The sequence below is a fragment of the Bos javanicus genome, chromosome 7, assembly GCF_032452875.1.
Source record: "Bos javanicus breed banteng chromosome 7, ARS-OSU_banteng_1.0, whole genome shotgun sequence".
NCBI classification, from domain to species: Eukaryota; Metazoa; Chordata; class Mammalia; order Artiodactyla; family Bovidae; genus Bos; species Bos javanicus.
Window position 1 is genome coordinate 99,948,797 of NC_083874.1, and position 18,050 is coordinate 99,966,846.

The 18,050-nt window shown below is 36.6% G+C and overlaps 1 long non-coding RNA gene across 2 annotated transcripts in view; it reads left to right on the forward strand.

Moving 5' to 3' along the window:
* LOC133251715 (uncharacterized) overlaps nucleotides 1–18,050 on the forward strand; it is a 182,189-nt gene that overhangs the window by 136,692 nt on the left and 27,447 nt on the right. Inside the window, exons 4-5 of one of the 2 annotated variants that reach the window (XR_009737756.1) lie at nucleotides 4,946–4,998; nucleotides 14,993–15,852. This is a non-coding gene — a long non-coding RNA (uncharacterized LOC133251715). Of the gene's footprint in view, nucleotides 1–4,945; nucleotides 4,999–14,992; nucleotides 15,853–18,050 lie in introns of those variants that run through there. The other variant, XR_009737755.1, reaches the window with a different exon arrangement.

Here is an 18,050-nt window from a genome sequence, read left to right on the forward strand (position 1 = left end):
TTTACCTATTTTGGTGGAGAACTTAAACGATCACTTTGATCAACGATGTCAATAGAATTTCATTTTTGTTAACATTTTAATGCTTTCAAGTGCTTTTACCTACATTATTTCATTCACTTTTTATCACATCTCTAGGGTAAAGATGAATTTATTTTAAAATTCAGGAGAATAAGACATTTAGAGACTTGCAGAAGCTCCTAAGGAAACACTAACAAAAGAAGAGCTTGAATCTCAGTTATTTTGACCCTTTTCAAACACTCTTCCTAAGATACCTTGTTTCTCATGATAAGCAGTGCTAGGGGCACTTGAAATAATATTTCTTAAAAATAATAACTCCAGTAGAATGTTGCTCTAGAAACATCATTGGCAAACAAACACATTAATTCAGAATTTATCTTTCAAAAGACAATCACATTAAATCCTAATTAACAAATCTGTATATTAAATCTCCCCTATTTAATCTAGTGTGTGGTTTCTACTTCCTGATTAGACAGACCCAGACTGCTAGAGCTCTCAATTCACATAGTGTGGATGTGTTAAACTTGTCAAATACGGGTAATTACAGGCACTTGTTTAAATTCAAAAATATAGAATTTTTTTTCCAATAAATTCATTGCTTTCTCTCTCTCCTTTGCTCCAGGGGTACTATCTACAAGTAAAGCATACTAATGGATTCTTATAGCTTAAGAGCAAATACTCTGTTTGATATTAGCATCTGTTTAAACTTAGGCATCTATTCAATTATGCACTTTCAAGAAATTCTAAATTCTTCTTTTACCGTCTTTTCTTTCTCTGCAGGAAACACTCAGCAAATATGTGTGGAAAGAGTACATAATGAGCCATTGAACTCTACTGTGTATGCTTGGGCCCACCTTCTATAGTCATTAAAAATGATAGAAATTGCAGGAAAAGTTACAGATTCTCATTAAACACTTAAAGAATTTTCCTAATAACTGAACATATTAGTGATTTGAAAGAGAATACATATACCCTAGGTTTATTCTTTCCTTGATCATCCTCCATGACACTCTATTGATCTTTTTACTTGAAAAGAAATTATCTTTTGAAAAAATGAAAGAACATACTTTTTCTTCATGTCCCCGTACCACATGCACACACTTAAGGTACCTAGGGAAAAATGCAATGCTCAAATAACATGCGTTTGAGGTATGTATATATTTAGCCACCTCCCATAATTTTGACTAGCTATTGACTACTTTAAATCAAACCACTTAAATCATTTAACAAACACCCACCTACCTGCTTATTTGGACTATGTTACTATGTATTTGTGTTCTAAGAATTAAGCTACTGAATTCACTGAGTTATTTGAATTTTTCAGGATTAGAAGGCATTAAAGCAATTTTAATTTATTTTAATTGATTTATTTCAACACTGGCTTTATATTTGTGACAAATAATATTTTCCTTTAAAACATTATTTTATTAACTTTGAAATTTTTAACTAAATAAGAGATAGAAACCTCATTATTCCCTTATAGGAACTCCTTTCCTCTTATTAATGTTTATGGATGACAATATTGCTTTGATAAGATTTTAATCAAACCTGCATACATAAGACTCATGTCTGGTACTCAGAAGAAATGGCCATGTTTGTCCTTGAACAACTACTTCCATGATGTGTACCCTCAAGATGGGTGTCAATGTTTTAGATATAGAAATTACTGTTTTTCTTGGCCTAGAAATGTCCAATTATATTTAAATAGTATATACATGAGGTTTAAAATACCCCGTATGTGTGTGTGTGTGCTCAGTTGCTCAGTTTTGTCTGACTTCTGTGACCCCATGGACTGTAGCCTGCCAGGTTTCCCTGTCCATGGAATTTTCCAGGCAAGAATAGTGGAATGAGTTGCCATTTCCTACTCCAGGGGATATTCCCAGCCCAGAAATTGAACTGCGTCTCTTGTGTCTACTTCACTGGCAGGCAAATTCTTTACCACTAGCGCCACCTGGGAGTCCTAAGATTTCATTAAATAGTTCAAGATTTATGGTGAATAACTTTTATTCTCTCTGTATATTTATGAAAAGAGTAGGTTACTTTCAGAATGCTGTATATAATTTACATGATTTATCAAAGTTATATATGTCTGTAATATGTAGACTAATTTTTTTGCTTGGAATATTCCATGGGAAAAATTATAGTGGAAAATTGATATATCAATGCATTAACATCACTAAGACTGAGACTTTAAATTTCAAATGATCTAATCAGCTAAATTCTCCAGTAAATCACTTAAAGCTTGGAGTAAGTCACTTAAGTCACCCTGTTAGTTCTTTTAAGCCATTACTGGTTCCATTTCTACTCAACAGGCTTATTAGTAAAAACAGTAGAATTCTTTTATGATTAAATTTTTGCTGCCTGTGCCTCTTCTCTGTTTTTTCTTGCTCTCTACTTGACTGCAAACTATGGAGGACGTGGAAGACCTTCCAAGAATACTTCACTAAAATCCTAGGTGTGAATCCAATTCAATATAAAACAACAACAAAAACAAAATAGGCAAAAGACCTAAACAGACATTTTTTTCCAAGAAGACAGACAGCCAACAGGAACATAAAAAAGTTCATATCACTAATCATCAGAAAAATGTAAACCAAAGCTACAATGACTTATCACCTCACACCTATTAGAATTCCCATCATTAAAAAGTCTACAAATAACAAACATTGGCAAGGATGTGGAGTAAAAAGTATCCTTGTACACTGCTGGTGGGACTGTAAATTAGTGCAACCACTGTGGAAAGTAATAGGGAGGTTCCTCAAAAAAGCTAAAAATATAACTACCATGTAGTCCAGCGATTCCTCTCAGAATATATACCCAAAGGAATCAAAAACACCAATTCAAAAAGATACATGCATCGCAGTATTCATAGCAGTGTTATTTACAATAAGCAAGATATAGAAACACCCTAAATGTCCATGAACAGATGAATGAGTAGTGGGGTGTCTGTGTGTGTGCGTGTGTATTTATACAATGAAATAGTTCAGTTCAGTTCAGTTCAGTCGCTCAGTCGTGTCTGACTCTTTGCGAGCCCATGAATTGCAGCACGCCAGGCCTCCCTGTCCATCACCAATTCCCTGAGTTCACCCAGACTCACGTCCATCGAGTCAGTGATGCCATCCAGCCATCTCATCCTCTGTCGTCCCCTTCTCCTCTTGCCCCCAACCCCTCCAGGCATCAGAGTCTTTTCCAGTGAGTCAACTCTTCGCATGAGGTGGCCAAAGTGCTGGAGTTTCAGCTTTAGCATCATTCCTTCCAAAGAACACCCAGGGCTGATCTCCTTTAGAATGGACCGGTTGGATCTCCTTGTAGTCCATAGAGCAAATAATATTTTATTACAAATATTTAAAAGAAGTAAAAACTACAAAAACTTTGAATCACTATTTTATACAAATGAAATTAATATTGTAAGTCAACTACACCTCAATAAAAATTATATATATATATATATATTATACTACACAGATATACGGCATGGCTGGTATGCTGCTGTCCATGGAGTCGCGGAGTCAGACACGACTGGGTGACTGAACAACAAAAACCACATACAACAACAACCAAAAACTTAACAATCTTAGGTGTTAAGTTTTTCATGCTGGATTTCCAAAGTCTTCCTACCATGTTACTAGATAAATATAAATTTCACTTTTTCCTTGTATAAATTATTTACAGTACTGGTACACAGCATATTTTAGTGGGAGGCCTAAATTTTTCATGAAGACATTTGCTCCTTTCGATTAGAAGGTACCTGAAATGGAGAAAGTAAATTGTAGTAATAAAGTATACTGCATTATAAACCCATCTGTGTTTTAAGGTGTGTGTTGAAAGTCGCTCAGTCATGTCTGACTCTTTGTGATCCCATGGACTGTAGCCTGCCAGGCTTTTCTGTCCACAGAATTCTCCAGGCCAGAATAATGGAGTGGGTAGCCATTCCCTTCACTAGGGGATCTTCCCAACCCGAGGATCGAACCCAGGTCCCCTGCACTGCAGGTAGACTCTTTACCAGCTGAGCCACCAGGGAAGCCCAAGAATACTGGAATAGGTAGCCTATCCCTTCTCCAGGGGATCTTCCTGATCCAGGAATTGAACCAGGGTCTCCTGCATTGCAGGTGTATTCTTTACCAGCCGAGCTAGCAAGTTCTTTATCTGGGTCTACCTTAGCATTTTCTGTCATTCCCTTCAAATATTTGCTCAAATACTACTTTCCCAGTGAAGTCTTCCCTAACTACCTTACCTAAAATTATAATCCCTTCCCCCTGATATTTCCTATTCTAGTTACTGAATATATTTTTCTCCATTGCATTTGTCATGTTCCAATACAGTTTGTGTGTGCGTGTGTGTGTATGAGTGTTAAATTTACCAGATAAAAAGGAGGATACCTGTTAAATTTTATTTTGACATGTAAGTATGTCCAAATACTGCCTGGGATATAATCATAACATTATTTGTTGTTTATCAAAATTCACATTTAAATGCATTTTAATATGTAATGTATGGAACATACATTTAAAACACAATATATTGTATATTCTTTAACTACACAATATTTTGGATGTATTTATACTAAAATTTATTTATTATTTGTCTGAAATTAAAATTTAACTGAGCATTTTGCCTATTTTAAATAAATTTAGCCATCTGTGGGTGCATGCGTGTTACTAACTAGAATATAATTTCTACAAGAGAATTTTTGTTCTTTTGTTCCCTGATGTTGAAGTGAACAAATAAACAGAGGTGTTCAGGAGTACCTATTTAAGAGTGAATTAAGTTTCTTAACCCTTTATAATCTATATTTTAATATATGTTAAATTAGAACATTAATATCTACCTACAGGTATTTTGTATCATTTGAAAGAAATAATTAATGCAAATAATTTTTCACAGTATCTAGCAAGGTATTAAGTAACTTTTTTTTTTTTCCATTCAGGTTTGCTTTTATTTCCACGTTCAGCCTTTCAAAAGCCTTCTGAGAGAATGGTAGTAAGTATCTGATGATTTTTCTTTCTTTTGCATCTAAAGAATGCATTATTATTTAATGCATTAATAGATCGTCATTATTATTGCCATTGTTCTTAATCCCAACAAGGGCTCCTGAATATTCAGGGTAAAGTTTTCTCAAAATCTTAACATTTTATATGTTAAAAATGTAATTAACTGCTTTCCGTAACATTCAGCTCAATGGAGATTCATTTTGCTTCTGGAGGACATATTTAGCATTTATTAAGTTACTGTTGGAGTTCAAGAATATTTTTTCCATTTTTTGAAGGATATAAAAATAACAGATTTATTTACTTTTCTCATTTGTGAAAAAATAAGATGGGCCAAAGAAATCTATAAAGGTTTGGACTGAACCTATAAAATGACACTCTCAAATGTTGTTTCTCTATTTCAAGCAGAAGTCTGTTATAGACAGGAGGAAGGTATAGGTGGTTCAGTTCAGTTCGGTTCAGTCGCTCAGTCGTGTCCGACTCTCTGCGACCCCATGAATTGCAGCACACCAGGCCTCCCTGTCCATCACCAACTCCCGGAGTTCACTCAGACTCACGTCCATTGAGTCAGTGATGCCATCCAGCCATCTCATCCTCTGTCGTCCCCTTCTCCTCCTGCCTCCCTCTTCTCCTTCTGCCCCCAATCCCTCCCAGCATCAGAGTCTTTTCCAATGAGTCAACTCTTCCCATGAGGTGTCCAAAGCACTGGAGTTTCAGCTTTAGCATCATTCCTTCCAAAGAAATCCCAGGGTTGATCTCTTTCAGAATGGACTGGTTTGGATCTCCTTGCAGTCCAAGGGGCTCTCAAGAGTCTTCTCCAGCACCACAGTTCAAAAGCATTGATTCTTCAGTTCTCAGTCTTCTTCACAGTCCAATTCTCACATCCATACATGACCACAGGAAAAACCATAGCCTTTACTAGACGGACCTTTGTTGGCAAAGTAATGTCTCTGCTTTTGAATATGCTATCTAGGTTGGTCATAACTTTTCTTCCAAGGAGTAAGCGTCTTTTAATTTCATGGCTGCAGTCACCATCTGCAGTGATTTTGGAGCCCAAAAAATAGTCTGACACTGTTTCCACTGTTTCCTCATCTATTTGCCATGAATTGATGGGACCATATGCCATGATCTTCATTTTCTGAATGTTGAGCTTTAAGCCAACATTTTTACTCCCCTCGTTCACTTTCATCAAGAGGCTTTTTAGTTCCTCTTCACTTTCTGCCATAAGGGTGGTGTCATCTGCATATCTGAGGTTATTGATATTTCTCCTGGCAATCTTGATTCCAGCTGTGCTTCTTCCAGTCCAGCGTTTCTCATGATGTACTCTGCATGTAAGTTAAATAAGCAAGGTAACAATGTACAGCCTTGACGTACTCCTTGTCCTATTTGGAACCAGTCTGTTGTTCCATGTCCAGTTCTAACTGTTGCTTCCTGACCTGCATACAGATTTCTCAAGATGCAGGTCAGGTGGTCTGGTATTCCCATCTCTTTCAGAATTTTCCACAGTTTATTGTGATCCACACAGTCAAAGGCTTTGGCATAGTCAATAAAGCAGAAATAGATGTTTTTCTGGAACTCTCCTGCTTTTTCCGTGATCCAGCGGATGTTGGCAATTTGATCTCTGGTTCCTCTGCCTTTTCTAAAACCAGCTTGAACATCAGGAAGATCACGGTTCACATATTGCTGAAGCCTGGCTTGGAGAATTTTGAGCATTACTTTACTAGCGTGTGAGATGAGTGCAATTGTGTGGTAGTTTGAGCATTCTTTGGCGTTGGTTTTCTTTGGGATTGGAATGAAAACTGACCTTTTCCAGTCCTGTGGCCACTGCTGAGTTTTCCAAATTTGCTGGCATATTGAGTGCAGCACTTTCACAGCGTCATCTTGGGAATGGCTTAAAAAGCAACTGCAAACTATTTTTAAACAGCACCATTTCAAAACTTATAATTTCCTTGTTTTCTGAAATAAGTCCGATAAGAGATCAACACATCAAATGCACTTTAATACATTAAGTGCTGATTCTCTTTTATAAGGACACTCATCTAAAGAGCTGAGAGTGCTGTGATGGGGCAGGGTTGGGTCCTCTGGAAAACAGAGTGACATCTCCTCTTTCACTAATAATATAGAGACACGTACTTTGTATATCTGTCAGACATTTTGGCCTTTTTTTTTTTTTTTTTTCAGCTCATCATCGTGGTTTCTTCAGAAATCAAGTTTACATAACTTTAAGCAATAGGCACGGAGAAGGCACCCCACTCCAGTACTCTTGCCTGGAAAATCCCATGGAAGGAGGAGCCTGGTAGGCTATGGTCCATGGGGTCGCTAAGAGTCGGACACGACTGAGCGACTTCACTTTCACTTTTCACTTTCATGCATTGGAGAAGGAAATGGCAACCCACTCCAGTGTTCTTGCCTGGAGAATCCCAGGGACAGGGGAGCCTGTTGGACTGCCGTCTATGGGGTCTCACAGAGTCAGACACAACTGCCGCGACTTAGCAGCAGCAAGCAATAGGCACATGCTGGAAAGTAAGAAATATTCTGAGATTTCATATAACCACACTCTAACTTACCTGTTTTGTAAATCTGGACATTCACAAAGTTGTTTTATTTTTCATGATTGGAGAACAACTGGTAAGCATCAGAAAGACTTAAAGCCAGATATGACAATTTTTGTTGTGATTATATCATTGATAAAATTAAACAGATATTTAATGTCCCATTTCATAACATGCATTATTAATAATATTCTATTGAACTAAAAATACAAAATTAAAAAAGGGTATACTACACCCTGTTGGCTCAGGCAGTAAACAATCTGCCTGCAATGTGGGAGACCCAGGTTGATCCCTGGGTTGAGAATATCCCCTGGAGGAGGAAATGGCAACCCACTCCAGTATTTCTGCCTAGGCAATCCCAAGGACAGAGGAGCCTGGTGGGCTATAAACCATGGGGTTGCAAAGAGTCGGACACAATTGAGTAACTAACACTTTGATACTATAAAGACTCATTTTTGCATTTTTACAAGTACACTTATGTATCAGAATCCTCATGGTTCCTAATTTGGAATAAAAATAAATATACACTTGAGTTTTCACACAAATGACTTTAATAACAGCCATACCGAAGCACTCTATTTCTGAATTTTCTAGTACCTAGTGTCTGTGGTCGAAGCAAATGAAGAACAGAGGTTATGAGCATGCACTTCAGACTCCTGTTTAGTCCCTTCCTACTCATATAATCCTGCAAAAGCCACTTATTATCAAAGTCTGACATTCACTAATGGGGGAGGATAACAGTATCAGACTCAAAGACATTTTGTGATGATATAGTGATGTGGTTCATGTAGGTTGCTTACCACCAAACTTTTTATATAGTATGTGTGCAAGCGTGCTAAGTCGCTTCAGTTGTGTCCGACTCTTTAACACCCTATGGAATGTATCCTGCCAGGCTTCTCTGTCCATGGGGATTCTTCAGGCAAGAATACTGGGTGGGTTGCCACGCTCTTCCCCAGTGTATCTTCCAGGCCCAGGGATCGAACCTGTATCAACCTGGGGGTCTTGTCACAATTTGAAAGCCACGTAAAAAGCCCTTTATATAATATAAAACACATAATTCCAATCCTCAATATCATTTACGTCATATGTACATAACCCCTGTAGGGGAGCAAAATTTGCCATCCAAAAATATCTTGTTGGTATGAGAATTATTTCAGTTGGAAACAGTCAAGGCCCCAAGAGACTCAGGAAGAAACTTTGACCTTCACCTTAAATGTCTGAAAGAATGTAGCTGCCGCTGCTGCTAAGTTGCTTCAGTCGTGTCTGACTCTGTGCAACCCCGTGGATGGCAGCCCACCAGGCTCCTCTGTCCCTGGGATTCTCTAGGCAAGAGTACTGGAGTGGGTTGCCATTGCCTTCTCCAGTGCAGGCATGCACGCCAAGTCGCTTGTCGTGTCCGACTGTGCGACCCTACGGACAGCAGCCCACCAAGCTCCTCTGCCCACAGGGTTCTCCAGGCAAGAGTACTGGAGTGGGTTGCCATTTTCTTCTCCAGAAAGAATGTAGGTGGAGCGCCAATTCCAGGATGGGGGTTGTCACCACAGATAAGGAGAGTGTGAACTAGGTGTGATAGGCAGGGGACAGCCTAGCACAGTCTGTTTGCTCTAAGTCCTCTCTGAGTTCATTGTCCCCACCTGGCTCAGCAAACAGTCGTTCACCAGATACTTCCTTTTCCATCTCTGTGTGGATTGCCTGGTAGTCCTAAACCACTATCCCCAACATCCTCTTCTGTCTTTAGCTCAAGATGATGTTTAAGGTGAGGGTTATGGCCATTTTGGCAAGTATTCAGTTTTCCTGGGTCTCTCTCATGTATACATGTTATAAACTTTCATTTGATTTTCTCCTCTTAAAGCGCCCCATGTTAATGTAATACTTGGACCAGCACATAAAACCTAGAATGGTCTTCCTCCTAACCCCACTGAGTATTAACTCATGACCCCTTTGAAGGTTATTACTATTATTTTTGTCTCATTATTTTAGTTGTTATTAAAGATATTTATGTTTTCATGTTACAGATGATCTTTCATACTACACAAATATATATGTGTATGTTCCATTCTACACACACATATCTTTTACACGCTATGCTTACATTTTTGAGAAGAGAACTGTCATAAATTTTAATAGCATTTTCATATTTTAAAGGAGGAAAAATAAGCTATTTGAAAATTACTTCTATCCATGTAGTTTGCAGAATGGCGATTCCTACTCTTCATTTAGCAGAAGTTTTATACTTTGTGTAACTTTACTGTGCTTACAAAAACTTGTGATTTAAGTAACATATGTAAATGAACTTAAGTGGTATTTGCATACTAAGACTCATTTAATCATAATATTCATAATCAAGTAAAAATCACGTTAGGTAAGTGAGCCTTTAATGAATGTAGTAAATTAGCTTTAATTTTCAAATGAGGGCTTTTAAAATTTGAGTAGGAAATAGAAAAAAATCATTGATCATTCTTTTCCAATTTTAAAGAAAATATTGGAAGCTGACAAGTTTAGTTCGACTACTCTTTGTCCCTGAACATAAAGTTTTATGATACCTTACTGACCTAATGTATAATAAATAACAATGTAATAAATAATATTGATAGTCTATGTTAATTAGTCAAATGATTGACAGCCTTTTAAAATGATAAAATTTTAACTTCCAGTTAGTAACCATCTGATATATAAAAGCACATTCAACTGGAAATAAATCATACAACTTACATTTCCTGGAAAAATGGATCAAGCATATGCATGAATATAATGCATATTGGTTTCTTATACTCAGTTTATCAAGAAAATTAGTAACATGAACTCAACAGTTTCTAATTCTTTTGGAAACAAAGCAAAGATTTAACAAATAATTCAACTTGATAAAGCATAACTCATTGTATTGTACTTCACTTTATTTCTCTCTTCCAGATATTGCTTTTTTTAAAAACAAATCACGTGTTTGTGGCACTCTGCTCAAGCAAATCTATTGGTGTTATTTTTCCAACAGCATTTGCTTACTTCCTGTCTCTGTCACATTTTGATAATCCTTGCAATATTTCAGACCTCTTCATTATTATTTTATTTCATATAGTGGGCTGTGATAAGTGATATTTGATGCCACCACTGTAACTGTTGGAGGCGCCATGAACCTTGCTGTTATAAGACAACAAATGTAATTAATAAATGTGTGCATTCTGGCTGCTCCACCAACCAACCAGTCATTCCTCTCTCTCTTTCTGCTTGGGCCTCTGTATTCCCTGAGACACATTATCAAAAGTAGATTAATAACCAACCATACAGTGACCTCTACGATTTCAAGTGAAAGGAGGAATCACACATCTCTCACTTTAAATCAAAAGCTCGAAAAGGTTAAGTTTATTAAGGAAGGCATGTCAAAAGCCAAGATAGACCAAAATCTAGGCTTCTTGTGACAAATGGTTGGTCAAGTTGTGAATGCAAAAGGAAAGTTCTTAAGAAAATTTAAAGTGTTACTCCAGTGTATAAACAAATGATTAAAAAAAAATTGAAACACATTATTGCTGATATGGGGAAAGTTTCAGTGGTCTGAATAGAAGATCAAACTAGACACAGCATCTCTGTAAGCCAAAGCATAGTCCACAGCAAGGCCCTAACTCCTTTCAACTATATGAAGGCACAGAGAGGTTAGGAAAAAACCTGCAGAAGAAAAGTTAGAAGCTGGCATAGGCTGATTTATGAGGTTTAAAGAAAAAAGCCATCACCATAACACCAAAGTGCAAGGTGAAACAGTATGAGTTGGTATAGAAATTGCAGCAAGTTATTCAGATCAAGCTAAAATAATGAATAATAGTGGCTACACTAAAAAAATAGATTTTCAATGTTGATAATCCTCTGTTTGAAGAAAATGCCATCTAGGACTTTCATGGTGAGAGAGAAGCCAATGCCTGGCTTCACAGTTTCAAAGGACAGACTAACTCTTTTGTTATGGGCTAATGTAACTGGTAACTTAAAGCTGAAGCCAAAATTTCTGGGGTTCCTAAGGATGCTAGTAAATATATTCTGCCTCTGCTGTAAAAATTAAACGACACAGCCTGGATGACAGCACATCTGTTTACAACATGATTTACTAAATATTTTAAGTCTACTATTGAGATCTAAAGCTCAAAAAAAAAAAAAAAAAAAAAGGTTTATTTCGAAGGATTACTGTTCATTGCAAATGCACCTGGTCACTCAAGAGCTCTGACGGACCTGTACAATAAGATTCATGTTGTTTTCATGCCTGCAAACACAACATCCATTCTGCAGCCCATGGATCAAGGAGTAATTTTGACTTTCAAGTCTCATGACTTAAGAAATACATTTCATAAGGCTATAGCTGCCATAGATCATGACTCCTCTGATGTATCCAGCCAAAGTCAACCAAAAACCTTCTGAGAAGGCTTCATCATTCCAGATGCCATGAAGATCATTGGTGACACAAGGCAAGATGTCGAAAGAGCAATATGAAGAGAAGTTTGGAAAAAGTTGATTCCAGTTATCATGAGTGACTTTCAGGAGTTCAAGACCAGTGAAGGAAGTCATTACAGATGTGGGAGAAGCAGCAAGGCAAATAGAATTAGAAGTGGAGCTTGAAGATGTGACTGAACCACTGCAATCTCACAATAAAACCTTAATGGATGAGGAGTTGCGTTTATGGATGAGCAAAGAAAGCAGTTTCTTGAGATAGAATCCACTTCATGGGAAATAGATGGGGAAACAGTGGAAACAGTGTCAGACTTTATTTTTGGGGGCTCCAAAATCACCGCAGATGGTGATTGCAGCCATGAAATTAAAAGACGCTTACTCTTTGGAAGGAAAGTTATGACCAACCTAGATAGCATATTGAAAAGCAGAGACATTACTTTGCCAACAAAGGTCCGTCTAGTCAAGGCTATGGTTTTTCCAGTGGTCATGTATGGATGTGAGAGTTGGACTGTGAAGAAAGCTGAGCACTGAAGAATTGATGCTTTTGAACTGTGGTGTTGGAGAAGACTCTTGAGAGTCCCTTGGATTACAAGGAGATCCAAGCAGTCCATTCTGAAGGAGATCTGTCCTGGGAGTGTTCTTTGGAAGGAATGATGCTAAAGCTGAAACTCCAGTACTTTGGCCACTTCATGCGAAGAGTTGACTCATTGGAAAAGACTCTGATGCTGGGAGGGATTGGGGGCAGGAGGAGAAGGGGATGACAGAGGATGAGATGGCTGGATGGCATCACCGACTGGATGGACATGAGTTTGAGTGAACTCTGGGAGATGGTGATGGACAGGGAGGCCTGGCATGCTGCAATTCATGGGGTCACAAAGAGTCAGACACGACTGAGTGACTGAACTGAACTGAAAAAAGATTTTAAGGTTATTAATTTAAAGGACACTCTTTAAGTCAGGTTTTAATTTTTTGCATTATATGAATTTCACAAGACATTTTTTGTCTTGTTCAAATTTGATTCTTGGGATAAAGGTGTGTTTATTTTCAAAATGTTACAAAACAGAAAATGGAGGCATAGGGAAAGCATGCACAATTAAATGGAGAAAATTAGTTAAAATCATTGCTTTAAGCAAGAGGAAGACTTTAGTTAATATGGATCAGCCCCATCTTCAGTTATATCTTGAAAATATGGCATTTCTAACATCAAACTAATTCTAGAAGCAAAATAAAAACATTTTATCTTTCTCATTTAAGAAACGTTGGCCATGCTGCTAGGTATGGTACATAAACATAATTTCTTCTTTACTTAAAATTTGTTGATTGAGAAACAATCTCCAAAATGCTGGCAAATACCACTTTCATAGTTAAAGCAGTTATCTATGTATTGTGGTGTTAAAAGTGTTATCATACTGAAGATGTAAATTTGATTGTTATGCAAGTTGTTGCTGAGGGAGAATTTGTATATGGGACTTTAATATTTTTCCCACATCACACATGTAATTTATCCAAATAATTTATAATTAACCAATCAGCCTTATTAAAACTCTGAGAAACTACTGATAAAATTGAATGGGCCTTTAATTTATGGCCAGTAAACCACCTTTCAGGATAACAAAACATACAGACAAGAAGATTAATTAATGCAATAGTGAATAGGCTGTCTTGGTTGTTTTAAGCATTGCTGGCTTGAAGGCAGAGATATGGGCTCATGATTTCAGTTTCTTCAAGTTCTTAAATATAGTCACCTTTGAAAAGCTGTATTGGGAGTTATTTCCATATTTCAGTGGGACATACAGAGAAAACAAAAACTTACTTTTAAGAACTTACAGGTTAACGTTTTAAGAATGCACTTTATTGTATATTGTATACAATTAGTCTCTAATTTTTGTAACTTGAAAATGTATTGGTTGTGCATAAGGATGGAAGTGCCTAATCTAAACACGCTTACTCTAAATATGCTTACCATCATCCTGACCACACACAGGCCCATATATAAGCCTTTGAGCCTGAATGAGCTTTAATGAGTTGGGGGTGGAGAGCAGCGAAGAAAGAGGCACCAAAAGTAGATTTCTATGAATAATAGGATCCATTTTTATTTTTGTTGTTATGGAGGTGAATATACAGATGGAAACAATAGCTGGAGTCTCCAAAAGTCCAGTTATGTCCATTTAACATTTTATTAAATACTTATAATTTGTCTCCCACTGCACTAGACATTTAGAATTTAAGGTTGAAAAAAAAAAATGAAGTATTTTGCCCCCTCAAAGAGCTCAGTGTTGAAATAAGCATAACATGAACTACGTGGTTCTGGAGGGATAGTGACTGCTAACCACAGAAGCGTACTACCATGGCAATGCAGATAAGAACTTGTCCTTGTTAAATAGAGGGAAGACTTGCTGAAGGACTGACATATGATTCAGACCTTGCATTGTGTAATAATTAAGCATGTAAGGAGACTGTTAAACAGAAAGGTTCACAAATGGCACGATGGTCATGAGTATAAAACTTTGACTCTTTGGCTATAATTTTTCTCAATAAAATTAGTGTTACATGTAACGCCGTATTTTAGACTGGATCCTGGCACAGAAAAAGGACTACCGTGATGAAACTTGTAAAATCAAATAGAATCTGAAAGTTAAGTAATGGTAATTTATTACTGGGTTTGTTTTAGCTGTATTTCTGAGAGTCAATCACTTCCTTATAGTGCTAGCTTACTGCTGGCTGTCACACCATAGCAACAGCTTGCAATGGCTTCTACCTATTATGCACCTTGTATCTGAAAGGGTGATGCCAGCCAAACCCATTTTCCAATTTCAGTGGGTTCCATGGGACCTAGTAATGGAAATACTTGAAAAGTAAGTTGATAGCAAATTCATTTGGATTATTGTTATGAATATATTTATATAAACCTTTTAATGTAAATATTCATATTGTATCTTCATTTTGAAGTTGTGATTTTGGTAATATATATCTTAAAATGATTCCTCTAAACAACTATGGTTTTTCCAGTAGTCATGTATGGATGTGAGAGTTGGACTACAAAGAAGGCTGAGTGCTGAAGAATTGATGCTTTTGAACTGTGGTGTTGAAGAAGACTCTTGAGAGTCCTTTGGACTGCAAGGAGATCCAACCAGCCCATCCTAAAGGAGATCAGTCTTGGGTGTTCATTGGAAGGACTGATGTTGAAGTTGAAACTCCAATACTTTGACCACCTGATGCAAAGAGCTGACTCATTTGAAAAGACCCTAATGCTGGGAAAGATTGAAGGCAGGAGGAGAAGGGGACGACAGAGAATGAGATGGTTGGATGGCATCACTGATTCAATGGACATGAGTTTGAGTAAACTCCGGGAGTTGGTGACGGACAGGGAGATCTGGCTTGCTGCAGTCCATGGGATCGCAAAGAGTCAGACAGGACTAAGTGACTGAACCGAACTGAACTGAAACTTTATAAACTAGAAATCACAAAAATTCCTGGATTCATCTCTGCAGCAGAATCACTAAAAATGACTGATAGGAAATAAAAACAATGGAATTTGTTAGAAAAACTCAAATGCCCCTAATTACAAAATGTGCTTTATGAGGAATATTTTGCATACAAAGAGCAAAGGTGGTCTATGTCTGATTAAGAACAAAGTCTGTGTTATGTGAACAAATGGCAAAGGAGTGTATTTCATGAGGCCTGTGTTCCTTATGTGAGAAGAGCATTTTCAGAGATTTAACTGGGTGGATGTCAGTCCCTTAACCTTGATGCATCACATCCTAGAAACTTGAGGGTAACTTAAGCTATTGAAGCTGCTTCCAGAATGTTCTCTAGAATTTCTAAATAATACAGACAGTGTTTTCTTAAATATTATTGTATTATTTATCTATAAATGACTTTGATATTTATGATTAGACAAAGTTCTTATTATTTTATTTTATAAACTTTACATAATTGTATTATTATATTGAATCTATACAATGACTTTGATATTTATGATTAGACAAAGTTCTTATTATTGATGGAATTTCACCATAACTTATCTGTTTGGGAAATAAAAAACAAGTTTATATCAAAAATTATTAATTACAACTTTTCTGTCAGTTTCAAATTTTTCAAAATAAAATTTCAGAAAAAAAATAAAGAATGTTTCTCTAAAAACAAAAGACTATGAAACAATAAGGGTTTTTTACTCAAACTGACCTTTATTTCCTGAGTTTTCTTCAAGCCTGCAGCAACTATATGCTATAAAACTCTACTCACAGATCACTTCCTGACCACATTTCTCAACTGCAAAGATAACTCCTTAAGAGGAACACTAAGTCCTGGTTTTCAGAGAGGAACACAGCCATTAGGAAACAGCTTGTCACATATATGAGAAACATGACTAGTAAAGAAGACCGGATGCTCTAGTGGTCACCATGCAATCTCTGTAGCCAGAGAGCCAAGCTTGTATGTGAGCTCCACCACAGAATTTGCCAGGGCATTGAGTAAGTTACTCAGTCTGTCTGTGACTATTTCCTCATCTGCACAATGGGGATAATGATATAACCTATCTCAAGTTGTAATGAGGGTTAACTGAGTCAGTACTCATATAGTACTTAGGATAATACCTGGAAGATAATATAAAACTGTGTTTTTATTTTTTAGTTAAAAACTCACTAATCAAGTTATTAACCAGGGGGAAGAAATAAAAAAACTTGGGAGTCAAGATCATTATTTTGAAAAATCTAAATTGCCTTTCTACAAAAAAGGACCTGGTCTATACTCAGTCAAAAAACAAGAATGCCAGTATAAGCTAGATAAGATTCAGGGCCATATATACAGGGATTTTTAAATCTATTTCCCCATGCTGGTCCCCCACTCTAGCTTTATTGAGGTAACTACTTTACTGTGTTTAATTAATATTTTATTTTGCAAAATTGACATCACTGTTTTATGTGTATGTCTTTAATTTGCAAAATGTTGCTGTATCATATACCTCATTATATGTCTTAATTTTTTTCAGTAATCAGCATGCTATGGGTATTTACCAATGTTGTTTGCTGTACCGCTAAACCACTTCCTTCAAACATTTAGTAATACCTCCTGGTGTGCATTCAGCTCATTGTATCCATTTTGCTCTTCAAGTGACAGACACACAGTTTGACTGGCAGACATTTGAAAAAGAAATGTGTTTATCCTTCATAACAACTGTAGGGACATCTATATGCTGCTAGGTAAAGGAAGATATATGCATATGACAGACGCATTTTGGAAGGTAATCTTTTACCAACTATACAGTTTAAGTAATAGCTCCTTGTGTTAATGTACGTGTTTCTCACAAATGATTCTTCTATGATTTCTTTACATACGTACTTTTAGATTTTTTTGCTTTGTTTCTAAAGAGTGTACTCATGTCACTTAACAAATTTTTCTACTAAAATTTCCCCTTTGGAAACAGGTTGTTGAATATTTTACATAATAATCTCTAACTTACTTTAGACACTGAAAGATCTCTTACCAGTCTATCATCTATTTCTTAACTTGGTCTGCAGTATCCTTGGTTAGGAAGTTACTGATTTTCTTCACTGTGAAATTTCTTAACTGTGAATTTTCAAATTCACAAAGTTGCAATAAAACTCAAATTATCTCATATGGCATCCTTGAATATGCATTGGTTGTCTACAATTTGCTTTTGCTAACTTGTGTATAAACCTACATATATGAACACATGCACGCATACTGTAAATACATATTTGTATTTTTTTTCTGAATCATTTGAGAGGAGGCTGCAGAAACTATGCTCCTCTACTCTTAAATATTTCACTGTGTATGTCCTAAGGGCAAACAAGTGATCTTATATAACTACAGTAAACTTCTCAAAGTCAGAGAATAACATTGATTCAATATTTTCTAACCTACAGTCCATTTTTAAACACTGTCAGTTATCCTGATAATATTCTTTAAATGTCTTACCATTCCCAATCTGGGATCACACACTGCATTTTGTTACCATGCCAAATGACAAAAATAATACAGTTAAGTCATGTGTTTGATGTCCTTTATTCAAGAGAAAGACAACGCATGGTTGGGCAAGTGTGGT